Source organism: Camponotus vicinus, unplaced genomic scaffold (genome assembly GCF_025532165.1).
Source record: "Camponotus vicinus isolate PSW18456_S1 unplaced genomic scaffold, iyCamVici1.0 SCAF_7, whole genome shotgun sequence".
Taxonomy (NCBI): Eukaryota; Metazoa; Arthropoda; class Insecta; order Hymenoptera; family Formicidae; genus Camponotus; species Camponotus vicinus.
The window spans coordinates 5,654,338-5,672,287 of record NW_028141979.1 but is presented as its reverse complement, the minus strand read 5'-3'; the positions used below and the strand labels follow the sequence as shown (position 1 = coordinate 5,672,287).

Genomic DNA, 17,950 nt, shown 5'->3' with positions numbered 1-17,950 from the left:
TCGTTCATTTCTTCTCCGAGAGCTCGCGTGTGTTTCCTTGATTTGTAACGTGTGTGCGTGTCCTTCGAGTGACTGACCGTGTTGTTTTCTTCGACACGATCTTTGCAAAGGATAAATAATATTAGTCGTGGACACGAAAAGAAATACATCGCTACGAAATATTTTGGAAAAACTTATTTGATCTTGCTTCGTGATAAAAATCAATATTGCAACTTTGTTTTTTTTTAATCTATAATATTTTTATAGGTAATAAATGCATTTAATTTTTTTGTAACGTGTATATATGTATATCAATTTTTATGAAAATCATAAGTTATGAAAAAACAAATTTTATAATTGAACAATAACTTAACAAATATTTCAAACGATATAATAAATCGAATTTCTGTTGGCCCAATTAAATTTGCCATAAAAATATTATTTTGATATATGTTTAATAACAGTCACAATTCGTTAATTTCGACGTGGCTGAGATCCAAGCGCAAATTCATATTATATTTTGCGACACACAAGATCAACAGCCCGTTATGTCATTATTTTAACAATGTAAAATTTACTAACGTCGTAAACAAGATTAAGTAAAGCGCAATGAGGAAACACATTGCATTTAACTCGCTGTATTTAACGTTGCAAAATACATGCACGTTTCAACAAACTCTCCGCGTAACGACTGCAGTTAAGTTGTTATATACGTACAATGTTTCATGTGTGTGTGCTCCATTCTTCTCTTTTGCATATGAACACAATGAATTTATACATCGTTTCCGTGACGTCACTTGCAGTGCTTTTACAAGCATCAATAGATATGATCCGATAAGTAAATCCCATTTTGCGCACCAATAAAACATATAGCGTACTTCTCGGGAACAAAAATATACGTATAAATTATACATTAATAAACGCATAAAATGTGAAAATAGAGAAAGGGAGAGAAATATCAAAACAATGTATCAATTAATTAAATTGATTAACGATAATAGATGTAATTATACAATAAAATATTAATAACACACGCTAGTACCAGTGAACAAAATTTAAATAATAATAAATCTTTAACATTAAAGGATATTTAATGAGACTATTTTAATAATATATCTATTATTTTAGTCCCTTTTTCGCCTTCTATCGAAAAACTTTGTTTTTTAAATTTCTTTCTTTCTGTAATTTATTTAGGATATCGTTTTTTTCTTAGGATATTTTACAAAATCAATTTTATGCGTTTAAATGTATTTTCCTAAAAAAATTAATATTTCTTTCTCTCTGTAAATCTTCATAAAGTGTGGAACGTTCGAAATTTACGAGTATAATATGTTTAATAGAAAAACAGGGAGAAAGAGACAGAAAGAGAAAAAGTAATATATCGGAAAAGCGCCAACAATTGTCGTATAAGCTAATGAAGTGCGAATTTGTAGAATTTATCCCGAACAACTTGGACATGCAGTTCTCGCATCGGTTGCATCGCGACGCGCCTTGTTGCATCAAAGCTTGCGCATTTAACATAGATACATATATATGTGCTATGTATGTATCGTATCCTGCTGGCGACATCGTCGCCAACTTTTTTTATTGGCTACAACGGAGTGGATATTTCCCTCCATTTTACCAAATTGTTCGGCGAATGTTCGACATTTATTTTATAGCGGGTGATTTTTACGACGCTATAATTTATTCATACATATGATAAGACTTTTTCGCCGAAAGTCTAAGTACGTTAATCCTGATCAAGAAATATCACTTTTTTTTCTAGAATTGTAGTTTTTCAGGAAGTTACAATTTTTTATTAAATTAAATTTTTTATTAAATTAAATCTTTTGGTAATTTTTTTTTTACAAACAATATACGATAAATAAATATTATTAAAGAAAAGATGAATTTATTTTGATATGATTTTGTTAATCGTACTGTGTATACTTATTAAAATAATTAGCATTGGAAATTAATGTGATATAAAAAGACATCCTTCAATTAAATTTTACTAAAGAAAAATTGTACTGAAAATACAATATACTAAATTTAATAGAATAGGGAATGATAAAATAATCGGCAGGAAATGCACAGTTTCTACTATACAACGCCGAGAGTATTAGGATGGTAAAGTAATTAGAGATTGTAAGCAACTGCAAGAAGCGATTAATCATTGAGCTGCCGGCAATTTGGTGTACATACATACATTGGCCTGCGCTCGATCCTTGCTGCATCGAACCGCATGTATGTTACTCGGATGCGCTTCGGCAGTTACATAGAGTGCACTTGTGCTGTGCACTACAAGCTTACGCATTACTGCGACATATAGTGGTAATGCAGTGTTTTTCAAATCCGCGTTTCCTCGGGATGAAAGTTAATTTGTGTCTATAATTTTGATTTTATTTTCTTGAAAAATTTTGACATTTTTTTATCGACATAAGCAGAAGAAGAAGCTCTAAGAATTTGCAGAATAAACTAAGACGAAAGATTCTAAATACGATTATTCGATTTAAACATTTCCAAAGTTTGCTTAAAAGATAAAATTTCGGATGTTTATTTCTCTATTTTTCAGAGAGTTATTTCGATAAAAATTGTCATCGTATTTTTTAAATTTAAATCAATAATAATATTAAGAAATATTTGATAAGAAATATCTATTTATAATTGTCAATTTTATAAAATTATTTGTTATAAAAAAAAATTGACAAATACTGACTGGATGTGTGATGGACACTCGAATGCGAAAAGTGTGGGCATAGGTTTTCATTAGTTTTCAAGTGCCTCGAAATCCACACGGGAACCTCTCGGCTCTCCATCTCATCGCTCGTCGTGTCGCATTAGCCTCGGCTACCGATCTAAATGCTCGATTGATTGATCGATGGGATCTCTGACGTTGAAAATAGGTCAGCCGTTAGGATGGTTGGTTTGTCGAGGCGAAGAATATAACTTGTCAAAAAAAATACACACGTCCCATCACAACTAATTCAGAAGGGAAAACAACAACGAAAATTTTAGCAATTAAACAACTAATACTTAATCGTATTAAAAATTAACGAAATTACATATATAGCAAAAAATAATTAATTGAAAAATAATTAATTGAAAAAAACAATTGATTCAATTTAGATAAAATATACATTTTAAATGTTGCATTAATAACATAATTCGTTGAACAATAAGTAATAAAAAGGCATAATGGTGTGAAATGGAGAATTTAAGATTAATGATTCATTAAGCATAGTGAGTTGACCGCTATTACATACCAAATTTACGTATTCCCTTTGTTCGTTTGAACGTATCTGTTATATTAGTTATGCTCCGTTTGGCAAAAATGCGCATATTTGAAATAATCGCTTGAGTTCGCGAGAGTTGATTAATTTATCATTAATTAAAAACGAGTATAAAATTCAACGTGACACGACATGATAAAAATGTAATAGAAAGCTGATTACACAATCGATGTAGTTATCTGTCATAAGAGTGCATTTGTACATATTCGACTCGATTTCGCGATCCGCAAATAACCATATAAATTTAATTTGTTACGGAAAAAACGACAAAAAAAAATAAAATTCCGCGCGTTACACGAATGAGAGTAGAACGCGGATATTTATTTAATTGGATAAGAGTTGATGGATCTCTCGAATGCTCGTTTATATGCAAACGGATATTCTCTGATTTTTGCGATTTTGCGTGCGAGAAACCGGCTGATGCTTTATCTCTCTTTCCCTTATTGAAAAATTCCATGCATGTTAAACAGATCCTGGATGACATTGCGCTTTGGTTCGCGATTTTACGATTGACGTTGTTATGCTTGAAGCGCATTACAGTATTGCAAGCTGGAAACTTTATCCTCTTGAGAATTTTATGCGATGCGCGATCGTTCTCCCTCTGTTATGTGACATTTAAGAAGATAGCGAGCATCTTTAGTCTTCATTCATCACGGATTTATTTTTCGATGAGGAATAATAAAATAATACTTTAATAACGTAAACACGATTCTTAATCGTGCTTACAATATTACGAATTTATATAAATGTGATTTTCAGCGAGATAAATGCGTGTTTTTCATTTTTGTTCGATTACAAATTACTTGGTTTGGATAAAAACATTATTGATAAAATACAGAATTATACATGCAATAGATGCAGCTTATCGTTGTTCCTATGAGATCCTATGTAAAAGCAATGTATGGCGTGTACATATGTATTGTAGATACGATTGTATTTATATCTTCCGTCCGTTTATATCTCTCATCTCGGCTTCTGGATAGGATTTTTGGCACTTTTTGCACGCGCTACACATGAGGACATTAGATTCATTGTTTTCCGATACTACAAGAATAGACCACCTGGGACATCACATCGATCGGAGCATCGACCGATGTAACCGGTTTACGTGGCCGTCGACCCACCCATAAGTCTCTGCAATAACCAGAAGGACATACAATTTTTCATGTTAAAAAGTCAAAAGTTCTCAATAAGGGTTCGAAAGAAAAAATAAAAGCATATATAATTCAAAATTTCATTAATTTAAAAACTTGATAACTTGAAAAAAGCTATGTATGATCCTTTGAAACTTATATTTTAATTGCTCGGAATTGTTTTATCATGAATTTTTTATCTTATTAATTTCAACGTTACAATCAAAGAGCTTAAAACTAAATTTAAAATGTCGAACTTTATTATAATCTTATCACGAGATAAGATATTTTGAAGCAATCCATGTACGTAGATGCTTATATCCTTCCATAATCCTTTAAATTTCGTCTCGAAGATGCGATTATGTTTCGCATTTCGAGCATGTCGAGAAAAGCTTGTTAGAAAATGTCGTTGGCAAACGGTGGTAATCTTGGAAAGTCGACGAACACGTTGCAATGGAATTACCAAACTTTATCGTAATTGTGTTTTGTCAATTGTAACAATCGACCATTGTCATTGAAGCTTAAAGAGTATATCTCATTATTGAGTCTCTCACGTATTCTATTATATATTCCACAACAAAAGAAACTAAACCATACAAACTGTAAAGATCTAAAATTTTTTTCAAAAATTTCGAAACTTTAATTGAAATAAAAATAAAAATTTAGTTGAGAGAATTATTTCATAAATGATATTATAGAATAAAACTATTCAAAACTATTTAAACATTTTATAATATGAGAATACATGAGAATATCGTAAAAGTTTTATCGCATTTTATGACGATCGGTTTTATCTTAAATTAATATTTAATATAATATTGTATATTCTAATTGTAATATATTTTAACAACACTATTAGTAATTGTTCGCTGTCAGATGTAATAGAGTTCTCGAAGGACTCCATTGTCCTCGCGAGATTATTACAGTTTCCGTGACGACAGGAACGATATTGTTCTCGCCGCAAGCGACCGACAATTTCATTATGTATAAGCCTGGCCTTCTGCAGCACTTCCTGTCGGTCGAACAGACTGCCGAAGAAAGTGTCGCGAGGCTAAAGGGACCAGTAAGAAGGCCAAAAGTCCCAATAGGATCCTTGCAGGATGAAAGATGGCACAATCTCTCGGGGGAGATTTTACTCTTCTATTCCATCGAGATACTCATCCTTGTCGATAATAGTGAGAGATTATGTGCAACGCAGCGGAAATATAACACGATTGCGTGCGAAAAGATGCGTCATTCGATGATAAAAATCAGAAATCGAAATTTAAATTAAAAATCGATTACGGTTGTTTTGCATGCATCCATTACTATTATTAATATTACTATCATTATAATGAATGTCAATAAATAACAGATAATTTTAGAGATATTTAATGAGAGCTCGAAATTTATTTAATTGATTTGATCGAATAAGGCCATTATCATAATTATTATCGATTTATCTCAATTCCAAATTATTGTGATAGATTACTTAACGATTGAATCTGAAAAGATACGAAGTATATTAATTATTCGTACACATTTATAGCGATTAATCAGTTTCAAGATTTTTCTCGAGAAAAATAGAAAAGATTAGAAAGATATATTTAATGGATTACGTTATTTATTCTTAGCGCATTTAATCCATTGAATCAAGTGACACAGAAACGCTCTCCGATCAAATGTTACACACTGAGTTCTGAGACGTCTCTTGCAAAATTTCCCATATCTTTTCTGACCGGAAGATAAATGCGGTATCTCCAGACAAGCTGTAAGCACTGACTTCTCTCAGTGTCTCGTAGGCAAGAATCTTCGTTGCTCTTATCGCGTTACCTGCTACCTGATCCATCTTGCTTGTCTTCCAACCCTGGTGTAATTTTCAGTATTTCAAATATACAGTCATAGACAGACAATATGTTAGTCGTGCTTCAAGCACGGCTGCGTCGAACTGTTCAAGCATGCCAATACGCACAAACATGCTGGGACAGCTTATAATAGCGTTATGTACGCGAGACCGCGGTATCTCGATGCATTTGATGAACACTGACAGCAGCAGCTCACGCTACTAGTATCGGGGAGCACAATTCAAGACTCATCGATACACGGGTGCGGTACCGAACATAATCGCGCTTTACAGAACAGTGCGCTTTATTCCAATCAAGTTTTGTTAGCGGGTATGCAATTTAATCAGTAAGGTCAGGGTACCACTAAAATGTGGACACACAAATTTTGCACATTCTCAACATGCAATAGTCAATTGTATATATTTAACTCGATTAAACGAATAGCTTTTCGAATAAAATTTTCCCAATAATTAATTATATATCTGTGGATAGTTTTCTCAACATTTTATAAAAAGTTTTTCTATTAACATTTTTGCATATATTATTTTGATTGGAAGAGAAATGTGAGTCTTTTATTTGTTATGAAATTAAAAACAATAAATATCGAAATAATAATTATTTTATTTTCTTCTTCGCGTACAATCTTCTTATAAATGAAATAAACTTATTTAGAGATTTCGGCCTTTGCTAAGTCGACATTTAATATAAGCTTTTATAAGCTTCTTAATGTGAAATTAATTTAGATTAACTTTCCTTAAAAAAATAACAAATTTCAAATTAAATTTATCACATTATTTTCTATCTTCATTGTTTAAGTACACTGATAAATTCTTTGTAGATATTATTGAAATTTCTACTTGAAATTTCCACACCGGAAAGGATTTAATTCACTTCCGAGAACGCAGGTGCGATCCGCGTGTAACCATCAATAATGATGTACCACAAGCGGAACTTACAAAGGGTTTACAGGGAAAGCTGTCTTCTTTTTCTCGACACGAATACGACGATCTACCGATTTTTCTCCTTCTTTATTGCTTGATCTACCTTGATTAATGCGCGATTTCGACGCAACCCCTTTTGCCGATTTTATCTCTCTCTCTCTCGCTCTTTCTCTCACTCTCTCTCGCTTTCTATTATTCTCCTCTCATCAATTCCGATCCCGACGAATCCATCGATCAGTTCCGAAGCAGGGAAATCTCTTTGTGCGCTTTCCAAGAGAGAGAATGGACTACGCGGGCAACTCGTGCCAAAGACAGGTCAGCGACGTCGCTCGTTTCTGTGCTCTCGTTTGTCACTGCCCACCGTTATTTACTCGCTTATTTTCACTCCGCGAAGATGCGACCTTTATAACGACACCAATTATTAATCGTATCCCGCGTTTGTTTCTCATTTCAAGATGCTCCTCATTTATGTGGTTTGTACACAAGCCATATGAACATGCAAAGTTCATATCGTGCATATTTTATTCAATGTCTGCATCAGCGCATTAATAATTTTCTATATATACTGTCTATTTAAATTAGATTACATTAATGTTGTTCATCCTCAAATTAAGTATTTGATTCAAGTGGAAAGTTAATATGAGAAGTTATGGCAAACTTCTGTGACATTAACGCTTGCCAATTTGAATCTTTATACATTTTTCGTCAATTATAAAAGATACGCCCTGTATATTTTAATTATTTAAAGATGACTGAGTAGATAACGACAATCGGTCTTTCCGGGTAAACGTTTGTTATCCGGTTTAGCGCACCGCGATTTATCTGTAGCATCTGGCAAATCCCATGGTATTAGTTCTAATTTAGGGACTGAATCTATGATATAGCTAGCGTATAATTTATTTAACCGATTTAACACGATTCCTTAACACGAGTTAACTACTGTCTTCGGAGATTTATCGACCGCACGCACTTCATCCTAAGACCAAGCGATCTTCCTAAATGGAATTACATTTTAAATTACGAAAACGTGGATGGTAAAATGTAACAAACAGAGACAAACGATGGCCATTGTGCATCTCGGATGGATTAACCAAGTCATAAGTACTGCGGCGTGTCATGACATAACCAACTATATTTTTATCTATGATTATAAAAAATTAAACTTAAAAAATTATATTTTGTAATATATCTTATTTTAATCTGTACTTTTATTTATTTCAATCGCTAATAAAATCTTTGATACAAATTTGGAGTTTATTCTACTTATTGCCAATATATATTAAATATTGAAATTAAATGTCATATGAGTTTTTAATATAAAATCTACTTTAAATTATACTAATACTTTCGTGAAAAATAATTTCATTTACTTACACAAGTATTTATACAAGTATTACATACTTATATAAATATCTTTATAATTTTGGAAATTTTTTCTTCTTAAGAGAGAAGATTAACTCCCCAAATTTATCAAAGATTTATTAAAATTTTGTATCACAATTTACGTTTCTATTTCTTCTTTTACTCTTAATTTTATCTTGGCTTTAATATATCATATCCAAAATATAATGTGGACTTTCGAGATCTATCGCACGAACTCAGCTCTATTTACGCAAAACGACATCGGATTTGACATCTTATAAAAAAAAGTAATCTCATCGACGATTATTCCATAGAGGATAGTGTTTGATACCGCAAAATTACCTACCTTCTGGTAATCTTTTGAGGGTATCTCATAAAATAACCGGCCCCAAAATGCCACCGCAATTCCTTATCTCCCAGGTTTTTCTCGAAGGAAAGTTACGTGTCTGCCTATTCGGGGGTAGTTTCACTACGGGAGATATTTATCCTGTATTTACGCGACGAGCTTGTTGAAATTTCAGAGAATCGTAAAAAACCTACGCCCATGTGGACCACCGTAAAATTCTGTTATTTTATGCAACAATCGTATAAAATACGCGTGACACGTGTTACGTTACGTGCTGGGCAACACGATATATGACGCACTTCCCTCTTCAAATTATACACTTTACAATTTCAAAGATGTCTACTATTATATTCCAACCGCACGTTTAACCCTGTAGTTATATGTCTAATTTCCATTTCACGTCGACATTGAACAAAGACAAATGACGCTTACAATTAGTTAGTTCAGAAAGGTAATTTAATATTAAGTCTAGGACACATATTCGCGCACATATACATCCAGATTCCAAACTCAGCTTTTAGGAAATACGTGCGATAAAATATTTACGATGTTGTTTATAGAGAAAGAAATCAATATCTCTTACTTTTTCTTTAGTAATGATCTAAAAATTCTTCCCAAAGGCAAATTTTTTTTCGTGAGTTTAAAAAATCGATCTTTTTTAGCAAATATTTTATTATTTTAAATAATATTAAGTACTGTATTATTTCTTAATTACTTCTCAAAATATATAAAGACAAAATTAAATACAACAAGATTAAGTTTGGTTTTTTATTGAAATCTTTTATGCTTAACTTGATAAATATTCTTCTAAATAATCACAAAGATTATTATCTTTTGATACATATAAGTGACACGAATAATCAATGTTGTTTTAATTTTTACTTTTATATTGAAATATATCTAATTAAAAAAGAACTTAAGAGCATTTTGTACAAGTGCATAACGTCAGAAGAACGATATCGATCGTGAAATCTCTTTTGTCTAATATCATATGCATGCGGTTCTCTTAAATCTCATTGGATCTGGTTCAATGATTCCCTGGAATTTGGGGCGCGCGCATACACTTTCGTACACCGGGTGCACCTTTGCAGAGAGTAGTTCGTGTATACATATACAACATCGGCTAATAAATCATTTTGGGCATATACGGCACATTTCCCCAAAAACAACATCACTGGTTTACTAGTTAGAAACGATCTTTGGATCGGTGCCATCAGCGTTCAAGCATTTTATCATTTTGCATCATTGAATTAATATTTAATATATAATTAAACGCTGTACGATAATACATATTAATATAATATTTTTACAAAAATAAGGGGTTATAATTTATAATTATAAGTTAGTTATAAATTATAAATTATATATAATTATAAATTATAAATTATATAATTATAAATTATATACGAGAAACCCAAGACGTTAGTTATAATTTTCAAACTGTTATAATAGCATGTAAAATGCATATATTATAGTAGTTCAATTTTAAATATTGACAAGTATATATTTTTTATCTTCCATTTTTTTAATCATTTCAATAAGCTACACATTTTGCGCGTATATTTTATTGATTCTAAATATTCTGGAATTAACAACATTAGGATATATTCTCTCTTCATGTAATATCTCTGATGACAATATCTTTTTGTTTCTTCATTTTTCACATTCGCGAAATATAACTTGATTCGAAATAAAAGATCGCGTTGAAATTGGGCTCGCTCGTGTTAATTAGAAAGAAAATGCCATCGATGCGATCGTAAAATCAGAATTAGAATCGACGAACTGGTCGAGAGCGAGGGATTCTCTCTTGCTGACTGTGAGTCCGTGAGCGACATGCCGAGATATGTTTGCCCAGAGCTTCGTGAAGAGGACACTTCCGCGCATTGCAGAGGCTGGGAAAACTACCATCTTTCGCTGGTGGCTATTCCTGTCATCTAGCACGACAAGCTTTTTAATGGGATCTAGCATCTGAGTACGCGAGGAAATGGATCTATTCCTTCCAGATAAAATAGGGAAGATTTAGATGAACCGCCCTAACTGTAAACTTGTCATTATAAAGTATATTATAGTTATATTGAGTATCATATTCGTGATATAAGCAAGAATATCTCGTTATTCTTCGTATAAAAATAATGTATAATTAAGCGCTGTACGATAATACATTATAATGAATGCAAATAATTGCAAATTATGGAATAAAATTTTCTTTTATCGTGAAAATAAAAATCATACATATACATACATACAAAAAACTTATTCTCCATTTTTATAACTTATCTTTAGACGAAAAATTATTTTTCTATTTTATATAAAAAAAAAATATTAATCGTATTAGATTGATTATTATTAATATATAAATTGAGAATTTTTTTTAATATTTAATATTACTAATAATAATAATATTCAATAAGAAAAAAATTGATTTGTGTAAAAAAAATTTAGAATTATGACAGTAAATTCGCACTTTTTCACAAATCACAAGTTCAATCGTAAAAATAACTGAGAAACATCAATATTGCTGATAGATTAGTAGATGAGCCAGCTTCAAAGATTCGATATTTGCCACTTCGCTTCGTTTCAGCATAGTCGTTCTATTTCTAGAAAAATTCACGGTGGAAGAACGAATGGTATGGAATCGATATAGGCCGAGAGGGAAGAGACAGCGCACATGAAAGTAGAAAAACTTTTAATCGGATTACGTGAAATTTGCGATCAAATTTTTACCAGTCACAGCGCATAATTGACTGTTAAAGATCTTGACACGAATATTTTCATTATAAATATGTGATTATTCAAAAAATAAGAGAAGAAATCGAGAGCAATTCATTTTTGGTATATTTAGATTTCTTTCCAAACTGAAATCCGATGTGATAACGAGTCGCACTAGCTGAACATACTTATTTTTACTTATTTTCATCCCTTGGAATTTGAATTTCTCCCCGGAGAATAATCAAATTAAACAAGCATGGAATAAACTTCTAATGATATTTTCAATTGCTGAAAAAAAGCACGCGAAAAAGTGTAAAACATCTTTTTAATTTCAAATGTATTAAAAAGATCGTCGCTAAAAATTAAGCAACAATTATGAAATAGTCTATAAACATAAAATATTTATATTTAATCTGACAAGTGGATTATAATATTTTATGTGACATATCTTTTCATGTCTAATCGATAATATTACCAAATGTCAATCTTCAGTAGAAATTCGATAAAATTCGAATAGCTTTTACTTCATTCGGCATTCAGTTCTCTCCCGTTGGTTTCTTTATAATCGTCGCGCATGAGAAATCTTGGAGGTTTGCGTCCACCTCTTCCATTCTATTCAAATTTAATAAGTCATTGTCGCGAAAATACAATGAAATCTCGACAGCATCATATGCTCAGTCAAATGAGAAAACACAGAAACTCCACAAATCGGAAGAAAAATATACATCTCTTTTTTTCCTTTTAATTAATAATATAATAATATTTTAATTTTAATTTTAATTATATGTTGATTAATCTTTAATTAAATTTTAAGCTTGTTTCTTTTTAATTTTTTACTACAATATCGTTGTCATATAAAAAATTATAATTCTTATCAATGTTTTTGTTTTAAAAAAACTCACTTTTTTACGCTGATAATAGTTCGCAATATATTATTTGATAAAAGAACATCGACAGCATGTAATTACGCTTTTCTTTTTATTTTTATTACGAGGGAATTACTAAAAGAAAGTATCATCAGTACTAAAGTTTTTAGAAGTTTTATCAGCGACGGAAAGCACCTGCAAACTTTTCGTTGAGAATATCTCTACATTCAAATAATTCATTTCGTTTTCTACGTAAAATTCAAAGTTTAATTTAACTTCCCGACGCAAGACAATAGTAACTGTTAATTTGATTATGACATAGAATGCGAAGGAATTGTGAATTCTATATCTAACTCACAATTTCCAAGTAGCTATCTACATCTTCAATATTCATCCGTTAATGTTCTCTGAAATGCACAAGAACGTGCACAGCATTTTGCATTGTTAGATAGAACATCTTGCCACAATAGCGGTGGATTATCATGTGTAATTAAGTAACTATGTGAAACAACATTGAGATTAAAGAGCTTTTTTCTGAAGCCATATAAATTTAGTACGAGTAACACTTTCTTTTAAATTTAATTTTTTTATTAATTTTCTCGTAATAAAAATTAAAAAAATTTTTTATTACATGCTATCGATATTCTTTTATCAAAGAAGATATTGCACATTATTACAAGCGTAGAAAAAGAATAAGTTCCTAAAGCAAACATTTAGATAAAAATTTGCAATCAAGTAAAAAGCTTCTCTGTGAACTCTTTTTTACTAGTGACCTACCTGCATAGAATTTTACATACAAAGATAATGAAAACTTAGTTAAAAATATCAATTGCTTTTTATGTTATCATAAGAACATAATTATAATGCAATAATTAAGATTAAAGAGCAAGTTAAATTTTAAAGATATAAAAATAAATATGATTAAAATATATTACAATGAGAAGATGTAAAGATTTACAGTAATTATCACAATTTTAGAATTTGATGAAATTTTTCTAAATATGTAGAAAAAAAATATACTATCCTTTATTCATAGCAAAAATATTGCATTATTCTTTATTCAAAATTTTTATTCATAAAATATTGCATTATTTTCCACTGTGTATTAAGATATATGATTAAAGAAAAAGTTTTTCATGCCAATATTAAACGAAAAAAAATATTCATTCACGACATAATTGCTATTCATTCGAAGGATTGCTTCGTTTTCTATTTTAGGAAGAGGAAGACTTTTATCTCTATAAAGGTTTCTTATCCTCATTTAATGGTACGGAACTGCTGTACTTCAAGTTTAATGCCTGGCAAATGTATTTGTCTGAAAATTCTCTTTTGTTTCATATCCGTAATTTTGTTCTATTTAATGATAAATTTCAATGATATGTATTGTTGTTGTTTACAACGTATGATATATTTACGATTCTTTTTATGAAATAAGTTTTCAGAAAATTATATCTATATAAAAAACTTATACTGAAATTTGTAAAATACCAAACGGACATTTTACTAAAATATCTGATTAAAGTTATAGTTGCTAATTGAAATTCTTGTGTAAAATCGAATGCAAAAATTATGAGATAATATATATTTAATTATATATATAGTTATATTTTATAGAACATATTTATACTAATTGATAATAAACATAATATTTAGTGAATTTACATCAATAAATTTTCTTCAAATCCTGATAAACTTAAACGTTGAAATGCACGTAATCGTTTTAATAGACGTTTTATTATCTCAATATTAGCGGTTTATACGTAAGTACTTCTTAATTATGTTGTAAAATCGCTGAGTACATCAAACCGGAATCGATCGTCTCGAGAAACTCGGAAGTCTCGAGTAAAGTGCGGAACGTTAAAGATGTATCGTCTCTCCCAAGACACCAACTGCAGGACCATTTTACGACGCGCCGACTGAAATTTCGTTTAATATTATGTTTGATTTATTTTTATAGTCGTGAGAAAGACGAACGAAACATACTCTATATATACCAAAATTTTCGTTCCGTATCCACATAGTGCACGATAATCATATTTTACATGGTAAGGCTGCCAACTCTCTGAACATCTAAAAATTTAAAATTTAGCGCGACATTATGTCACTCTGGCCACAATTACCTCTCCTTCTTCCTCTTTCTCTCTCTCTCTCTTATGCAATTAAAACTTCTGCACAATTTGTGAAAACTGTAACAAGATTACGCTGCTTCTCGTCAGATAAAGGTTTAATATAAAAAATTTTGTAAAGCTTGTATTTTAAAGGAGAGAAGAAGAAGAATTTACATAAAATATAACTTATTATTTTTACGCATTATGAATATATAAATGTACGTGTGTAATAATGTATAATAATATAAATTATTGATAGAGTAATAGAAAATTTCTGATAAATATAAATATATAATAGCTTCAGAAATATCGTTTAAATCAATGTCGACTGACATCCTTGACAAATTTAAAAACTGATATTTTTATAAAAATATAACTGTAATATTTGCTTGAGATCCGATTGCTGCTGACATTAAAATACTGCATCAAAGCTGACGTTATGAATTGACAAAAAAAATAACTGTTTTGTGTATTTCATAATCTTTTTATGCGTTTTTCCTTTTATGAAGGTGGCGAACCTCTTTCAAATGTATGAGAAGCGTCATCGTGATGAAAGCGCATTAAAATGATATTGCATTGGTAGACTTTAAAACCATATCCGCATAAAACGCATAAAACGCATAACAGTCAACACGTAAATCCCTTTGCGGTCTAGTGATGTTATATGGCGTCATAAAAAATTCGTTATTTGTGCTCACCGAATAAAACCGTTTACATGATCCACATTTATTCTTTTAGTTTTTTTACGACAGTACAACGATTATTTTTTAATATAATTGTATCAAACGTAATCTTGATTTTGGTCTTTGTCTGCCAGCGGATTTAATTCAATGATTAATTGATAATAACAAGTACTTAAAAATAAATATTATTTCTAATAGAATGAATTTTATTATGATAAAATCAGTTTACATTATCGTAGGAATTTACACAGTTTCACGCAACCAGCATTCTTCGTTAATAAGATATCGCAAGAAGACAAGCTTGAAGGAATAAGCTGAAAAGCATCGTTTTTTTTGCGCGATCCTTTCAGGAAGACCGTTGTCATCATTATCACGCTCTACTAGTGCCAGTCAATGGCCAAAAAGCGCACATCTTTGAGTAAGAATTTACGCTAACGACTCATGGTCTACTTCTTATGAACTCGTTAAATCTTCTTTTGCACTTCATCCATAATCTTATAACTTCATTTTCACCTTTAGAATTGATTTTTCGGAGCCGTCAGAAAATAAAAGTGTATGAAATTATTAAAGCAATCTCTAAGAATATGCTCTTGATTTTTTCGTCGTGTTTAGATTACTTATTTATCTATTTTTATTGATTTATTATATCAATTTTTAAAAATGGCAAGAATCTGTAACAGTTGAGCTATAAATCATTACATCAATTCTGCTGATAAGAGGGATTTAATTAAAAATTCAGATTTATATGGAATTTGAGATATAAAATCTTTAAATATTATTATTTGAATTGCATTGGATCTTTGAACTTCTAGCTCTGATAAGTTTTTTAATCCTTTTCGATCCATATTATTCCATATTCTTGTATTTATAAAATCTGAAAACTTTAATATTTGATTTCTTGAAATTGAATACCTTGCCAAATTAAATTTTATTTTCAAGAATTACTATCACTATTTTTAATTCAAATGTAATTATCTGATAGCTTAACATTAAACAAACATACCAAATTGTATTACGTTTTCGATAAGAATACTTTTATTCGGTATAAAGAGAAAAAGATATTTTCAGAGAGAGAGAGAGATATTTATATTTTATTATAATATTTATATAATTATTAAATTATATTAATTTATAGAAAACTATTAAATATTTTTCTACAATTTTGTCTACAGATTTTATGATTTAATTTAAATTAGTTTTCAGAAAAGTGCCTTAATTTTTATCGAACATATCTATTTAAGAGATAAAATTTACTCTGTTACTTCGTGATTACAATAAAATTTATCAAGATACAAATAAAATATACTCTATAGAAATCGAATCGTACACATACTATACATATATACATATATATAGTTTAAAATACGTGGCGCCAGTGGAGGTTTCGCGTTTTGTATGTATTTGTCTTTTCTTCAAAAACAGAATCTTTTTCCATTAGTAGTGACTCTGAGCAATCGATTTGTTAAGTCACGTCCTGTTTTACTTCCGCATTGGATTGGGCAAAGTCGGGTGCGCTTTCTATTTTTCCTCTAAACCGGATAAACTGATTGGATAGACTGCGTTATTCGATGATAGACTATAGAAGATTAGAGATCGGTTGAACAAATATTTTTTTTGCTGACTAATGAACCTTTACATACGGGTGAAATAATTTAATTAATTTAATGAGCTCGTTTCTATCAATTCGCGAAGTCATTAATATATTTTGCCCGAATATTACATTAACTTTTTTATCGGAAAAATCGGCCGTTCGAATTTCTCATTCATAAATATATAATTTTTCACATTGTCTTTTTAATTTATTTATTATCACATTTTTTTAGTTCGTACCATTTCCTTAATTTCATAGTTTTAATCTTTTACAATTATAATCAAATCATGAAAGCAGAATTGAATCACGTTTAGAAATATGTTACTAAGTAATAAAATATATTTATTAAATAAATAAAAATTATATATTATTTCGATTGAATTTTTTTATTCTTTTAGTGCTGCATAAATTTTCAAATGTTATCGATAATTTTGTATCTAATATATAGTATCTAAAATTGTTAATAGAGGAAGAGAAATTAAATGATAGCTTTAATTTGCTTTAATTTATTATAATATCTGTAAGTATGTAATAATTAGATGTAATATAAGAGAGTAAAATGTATTTTATGTTATTTAGAGTTATTTAAAAATATATTTATTTTTGCGAAAAGAAGCAAAATCAAGCAGCAATCATTCCATTTCTAGTTTAAATTTTTTCTTTCCATATGTGTTAACGTTTGTCGCACCACACGTTCACGAAATGTAATATCTTTCGCGCAATAAAGAAGTCGTTAAAAGGAAATCAAAAATTTCTGACTGCGTGAGAGTTTATTCGCTCCAGACGCTTCTCGACTTTCTCCGTTATCGTGGAATTTGCATTCCTCTGTCACCTTCCGGTCGAATTTCGTCTCTGCACTTCATAGTTGACTCCCCGTTGAATTTTACGTATTCCGAATACGGGAATCCTTCGAGAAAACTGTCGTGGAAGAGTATTATTCTTAAAAAGAAATTCGCATGCTCCTTATTTTATTGTAAACGAGACTAAAGACTTGAAAAGCCGGAAATGTTCAATCTTGATATCTTTCATTATGCAATAAAATTGCTCGAAACAAAACACATATTTTTTTATATCTTATAGCGCTGATTTTTAGATATAAAATCGAACGAAGGTAGAATGGATATATCAGCAAAT

General features: G+C 30.2%; 1 protein-coding gene across 1 annotated transcript in view; it reads left to right on the top strand.

Annotated features, from left to right (window-relative positions):
* Nucleotides 1-17,950, top strand: part of LOC145974009 (midasin) — an 89,587-nt gene that overhangs the window by 55,486 nt on the left and 16,151 nt on the right. The gene's annotated exons all lie outside the window — the stretch shown is intronic.